This window comes from Triticum aestivum, chromosome 7D, assembly GCF_018294505.1.
Source record: "Triticum aestivum cultivar Chinese Spring chromosome 7D, IWGSC CS RefSeq v2.1, whole genome shotgun sequence".
Taxonomy (NCBI): Eukaryota; Viridiplantae; Streptophyta; class Magnoliopsida; order Poales; family Poaceae; genus Triticum; species Triticum aestivum.
In genome coordinates, this window is record NC_057814.1 from 372,109,085 (window position 1) to 372,115,770 (window position 6,686).

The following is a 6,686-nucleotide window of genomic DNA, read 5'->3' on the forward strand; positions in this document are numbered from 1 at the left end:
AAGCATAGACATGAACGAAACTCCTTCGTTCAATGACCGATAGCGGAACCGTGGACATCCATATTGGTCCCTATGATAACACGAATGATATTCGAGTGAACCTTTGGTTATCATGTGACGTTCCCTTCGCTTCGCGACACTTTACAAAACCCAATGTGCATCGGTATCCTCCTAGGTCATTACCATGCCCACTATACCGTTGCTCCCGTTACCGGTTTTGTTCTTCTTTCTCGTTGGTGTGTTACGACATCCCCGTGACGTAGTCACCTATGTTTGGCCAGACGATGATGGATGCCATCACACCAAGAGGGCCCTAAGAATATATCTCCATCGTCGGAGGAGCAAATCCCACTCTCGAGCTGTTCGTTCACTTGTCAAACTTTCTGGTGAACCTGAAAGTTGTCGTTATGATCACCTTATTACAGATGACGTTTGAGCAACCCCAAAGTCCACTGTCTGGTAAGAAGTAACCGAGACACTCTCATGGTCTGAGGAACAAAAGTACACATGCTAACACTCCGTGCTATAACAGATGATTTCAAACGATATGATCACAAAGTATAACATACAAGATTGCGTCGATTCAATATGATTGTTCTTCTAACGTCATACTCTCAATGTTGTTTTACGACTATCGTTGCACCTAACGATATCTTAAGATCCGAAAAACGTGATCACCAACAACACTTGAGCCAGTCCTAGAGGCTGGACCGGAAACCTATAGTTTGACCGTTTATCATTCCACACGTGCATATGAGTTTTCCAGTGAACCACATATTCCAGGATCATAGCAGTTATAGCATGAAATATAAACTCTTAATTATGAATAATGGAAATATAATAATACAATATTATTGCCTCTAGGGCATATTTCCAACACCCCTGGCCATGCCACCTAGGATTGTTGGGCCCTTGTGACTCCTCTTAACGTCTCCTGAAGCTTCTAGGGTCATTGGTCAAGAAAAAACCATCAAAATGGCATCATGTTTGGACCTTTCTAGATATGGATTTTCTGCGAAACCAAAAACAAGCAAAAACATGAACTGGCACTAAGCACTAAATTAATAAGTTAGTCCATAAAAACAATATAAAAGTGCACCAAAACATATATAATTGATGTTAATATAGCTTGAATACTTCATAAATTATAGATACATTGGAGATGTATCACATGCTGGCCCAACCCTAATTGAACGGAACTGGCACCAGCAAGGTGGCCGGCTCACGAGGGCTTCGCCCACATGCTGGCCCCACGCGGCCACCGATGAATGCAAGCCCAAACCGAGCCCCACGCATGAGCCGACGCTGGGACCGGGACCCGGCTCGCGCGCCTGTCGTGATCGGACCAGCCTGGTGAGGGGTGAGGACGCCGCCAAGAGGGCCCAGCTAGGCCATCACGCTTTCATGGGTACGGGGTGACGAAGGATGCCCAATGACGGTGGCCCCGAGCGCGCTGGGTTGCCCACTCGTCATGGATCACCCAGCCGGATCGCTAGTAGAGAAAGGCCGCTCAAGGGCCCGCCCGAAGTCTCCCAATGACTGTGACCCTGGGCACGCTGGATGGTCCACCCGTCATTGTCCGGGCAGGCGGGTGAGTCCAGATGCTCGGGCACGGGAGGGGCGCAGCGGACACTCACTACTACAGGATGCTGCTAACGCGACACTACGATCAGAGACCCTTCGACGAAACTGTGTGCGATGCAGTAATCGCAAACGGTGGTGTAAAATAAACGTCAAAAAAGGTGCAAACCGTTTGTGATGGCGGGCACATCAAACACGGTTCAGATTTTAGTTGCGTGTGCGATGCTGAGCATACGGTTGATCCAAACGAACTGTTTGTGATTAGATAGAACAACAGAAAAGAGCAGCCATATCAATGTGTGTGCGATATACGGCATACAGTTTGCTCCGATGAACTGTTTGCGATGATCGAGGTGAACACAAATGATTCGGTGTAACAAGATGTGTGTGATACCCGGCAAACAGGTCGGTAATCAGAATTGTGTGCGATCATTATAGACAGCCCATACGGTCTTTTTTTGTGAATTGTGTGCTTGTCAGGGTACACAGTTCAACAAACCAACCTGTGGGCGATAATGTAGAAGATATCTGTCGAATACTTATTACTAACTGTCTGCGATGACATTGACAGAATAAACAGAGATAACAAATTAATATGAGCGAACGGAAACAAAGATATGTATAGTCTGCTTAATTTAGTCCTTCTTCTTGCTCTTCTTGTTGTTGTTGGATGGCCCCGCGACATCGTCTTGGCGAGGACGCTTCTTGCCGCTGGCGGTTGGCTTTTCATCGCCGCCGCTGTTGTCATCGTCGTCCTCCTACTTGTTCGACCATTCCTCCTCCTCATCGTCGTTGTCCTCTTCTCTGTCCTCCAACGGCTCCTCGTCCGTCTGGTTGTCGTCTGACGACTTCAGAGGCCGCATCCCTTCCATGATCCGGATATAATTGAGGTCTGGGCTCGACGCCGGACTCATGGAAGACGAGCGGGATGATTCCGATGTTGACCTATTATCGGGCGCCAGACTGCTGGCGGAACTGTCGTCCTTGCTGTCGCTCGACATGGCTGCAGAGTGTGTGCCATTGTGTAGCGCGGCCTGCCGGGGACGATGAAGATGGTGGGCACTTAAGCGGGGTATGCAGAGAAGAGGAAATGCCAATTTAAGCGGGGGTTGACGTATTAGCTAACCGCTGATATAATCAACCGCAATTATTTGTACCCAGTCGCTCCAAATTCCAGGGTTGCGCAGGACTCCTATTGGCTGGTTTATTTTTTCAGGACAAAAATAAGGAACGAGTTTCGGGATTATGCACCGGTACCGGTACGAACGGGGTAGGACAGTTGGCAAGTAATACATTGAGCTCTTCTTATTGATAAAGCCAGTAATAATCAAACTACAAAGGAAAAGAAAAAAAGACAAAGGAAAATATCTGCACGAATCTTCGCGTAACATCAATGGCATAGGACATAGATGTGCATTACTTAGAGCACATCTAGATGTGCTTTAGCAATACTGTCAAACAAAACCCCTAATTATCATTGGAATAATGCGACAATAAGAACTACACATGCTAGTTCCTTCTTGTCTCTTACTTTCATCTGTTGCCTATGATTGATTCTTTCTTGCTTCATCGTACTGATTGTACATTCCAGATCAGCCAGTTTCTTCTTCAGCATTACGTTATCTTCTGCGATCTTGGTGATAACACTTTGAGCCCTGCCATGCCATTCTTCATCCAGACAGTTAACAAAGGCACAAGCCTCATATCCCTACCAATGTTAAATAGTATTCAGGATGAGCGGTGGCATTAACTGAAGTAAAATGATGAACTTAGCAATAACCTCTAAGGGGCAACTGAGAAACCTCCTGCCAATGTCGAATCCCTCCGTGCATACACGTCAAGAAGGAGTGTGCCCGTGCACACAACTCAGCTTTTGGTACTTCTCGGTGGCGCAAAACTCGGAGTCGAACTCGTGTTGCGGGAGTCTGGAGTCATGCTCCGGATCCGGCGGCAGATCGCTTTCCTGGGGGGAGGGGGTGTCATTCAGGACAGATTCAGCAAGGAGCTATACTTTGGACATGCTAAAAAAGATCGGGATAGATTGGAACTTGACACGATGATTCGGATCCATAATACACCTGCCTTCTGATGACCTTAGGCAAGTGCTCGGTGGTGACTGCCGTCGTGGTGGCGATACGACCAGGAGCAGTCGCACCGAAACCATCAGCACCACTCATCCGCATTCCCCCAATGTCAGCGCCACGCGAGGGAAATTGGAGGCTACGTAGGGATTTGGGGGAAATGGGGAAACTGTGGGGATAAGCTAATGGTCGGGAACTACTTATGGCACTATATGTTGTATACGGTGGTGGCGTCATAGGAGGTCAATCATCGGTCTGCGACAAGAGATAGGAGGAGCTCAACCATCAAGGTCAGCAGCAGCGTGATTCAAGCACATCCATCGCGGTCGATGGCGGGATAGTGGAGGTCGAACTTCAGGCGGCAGCCGCACTAAGCTTTGCTCCTCGACCCTGCTATCTCGTTGTGCTGCCGCATCACGCTTCTCTGTCTGCTGGGTGGAGGTCGCTGCGCGGCTAATTAATTAAGGTATTCTTTTCGTGAGTGGCTTAATTAAGGTATTCAATTCCTAAGGGTAGTGTTGTACTAGTTCTCTGCGTCTAAATTGACTGGCCATTAATTTTTGTCATTGCACGTCTGGATAACAACATGGAGCACCCTAAGTAATTATGAAAATAAAACCTTGTGATTTATGCACGCATCTTTGGGCAGGAGTTAATCCGTGTATTAATGTTGTTGTTTTGTTTTTAATTACCATTCGTGTGGTGCAGATGGAACGATCTCGATGGATGAAGAATCGGAAAACCGCAGATTTTATCAGTGGCGTGACAGAGTTCATGAATTTGGCTGAAAGTACAAAGAGGAGAATTGGTGATGCGGATTACATCCTATGTCCATGTATTGATTGTGCCAATACAGAGTCACATGAAGTTGCAGATGTCCAGTTGCACTGAGTCTCTAGGGGAGTCATGGATGGATATACACGTTGGACCAGACACGATGAAGAGGAGGTCATGGATGAAGATACCCAGGGTAGCGAGATGCCAAACCCCGATCAGTGTCACATGGATGTTGAATCTAACATCAGGGCAGAGGCATCAAACTACCAATGGAACACCGGAAAGCCGAAACGCCCACTGGAAAACCAAGACATCGACGCAGATGACGACGATCTTGATATGCCAGATTTTGCTGCTATGATTGCAGATTTCGAGGGCCCAAAAAGGATATGATTGGGTACAAGGATCTGCCAACCATTGATGCAGACTCCAAGAAAGAATTGTATCCAGGTTGCAAAAAGAAATATTCCAAGTTGAGTGCCACCCTGGCGCTTCTCGGATTTAAAGCAACAAACGGTCTATCAAACAAGGGCTTCACACAGATGTTAGGTCTTTTCAAAGAAATTCTTCCGGAAGATAATGTGCTCCCTAGAAGCACGAATGAAGCAAAGAAAATTGTTTGCCCATTGGAACTTGAAGTACAGAAGATACACGCTTGTGTGAATGATTGTATATTGTACCATGGTGAGTACAAAGATTTGCGTGCATGTCCCACATGCAAGCATGCATGATACAAGCGCAGGAGAGCAAAGGACAAGTACAAATTGGACGACGAGATCAAGACAAGAATCCCGTTCAAGGTTGTTTGGTACTTGCCTTTAATTCCAAGGTTGAGGCGTTTGTTTGCAAACCCTAGAGAGGCAAAGAGGTTGCGGTGGCATCATGATGAGCGGATTGCGGATAAGTTTATGAGGCACCCGAAAGATGTGGCTTAGTGGGAATTAATCGACAACAAGTTTGTAGACTTTGCCAAGGATCCTAGAAGTATAAGGCTCGGGGAGTGTATTGACGGGATGAATCCTTTTAGCGATATGAGCACCAATCACAGCACATAGCCAGTGCTTCTGTGCACATATAACCTAGCTCCTTGGCTGTGTATGAAGAAAAAATACATTATGATGTCAATGATTATCCAAGGCCCGAAGCAACCTAGAAATGACATCGACATTTACTTTCATCTACTCGTAGAAGAACTGCTAACAGTGTGGATAGATGCACCTGCTGTAAAATTTTATGATGCTTACAGAAAGGAGATTTTCGATCTACATGCGATGCTGCTGCACACCATTCAAGATATGCCGGCATTAGGCAACACATCAGGGCAGAAAACAAAGTTAAATGTAGGGTGTGTCACATGCATGGATAGGACAGCTAGCAGAAGACTTCCCAACTCGCACAAAACCTTGTATTTGCGTCATCGTAGGTTCTTACAGAAAAATCACCCATACCGAAAGATGAAAGCTGAATTTGATGGTACGGCAGAGGCAGGTGTGAGCCCAAGACCCTATGAAGGGGAGGTGGTCCACAACATGGCTAAAAAATTAATGTTGTGCTTGGCAAGAACCACCCTTTGACGGTGAAACAAACACCCAAGGGTCAAGCTTTTAAGAAGAAATCAATGTTCTAGAAATTACCTTACTGGGAGATTCTACATGTACGTCACTGCATCGATGCCATGCACGTAGAGAAAAACGTATGTGAAAGCATACTTGGTACTCTGCTCAAGATTAAAGGTAAAATAAAGGATGGTGACGATTCACGTCTCGATATGCTTGCTAATCAATCAAAACGCAAGAGTGAAGCAGAAGATGATGACAAATTCATCAAAGCTCGCCAGAGTTACAATTTCAGTATAAAAGAAGCAATACAGTTCTTCACCTATTTGTTGTTAGTTAAGACACCCTCTTCCTACTGCGCAAACATCAGAAGTCTCGTGGATGTGAGCTCGGGTAAAATGAAGTTGGGACACATGAAGTCACATGTTTGCCACGTTATGTTTACACAAATCCTCCCGGTTGCCATCGGGAATCTGATGCACAAAGATATAAGAAACACACTCATTGACCTCTGTGATTTCTTCAACCAACTATGGCAGAAAGTTGTAGATCCTGAAGAGTTGGATCATATGCAAGATGATATTGCAAGAATATTGTCCAACCTAGAGATGTTTTTCCCATCGTCATTCTTTGATGTCATGGTCCATCTCACTGTGCACCTTTTCGATGAGATAAAGTATTGTGGTCTTGT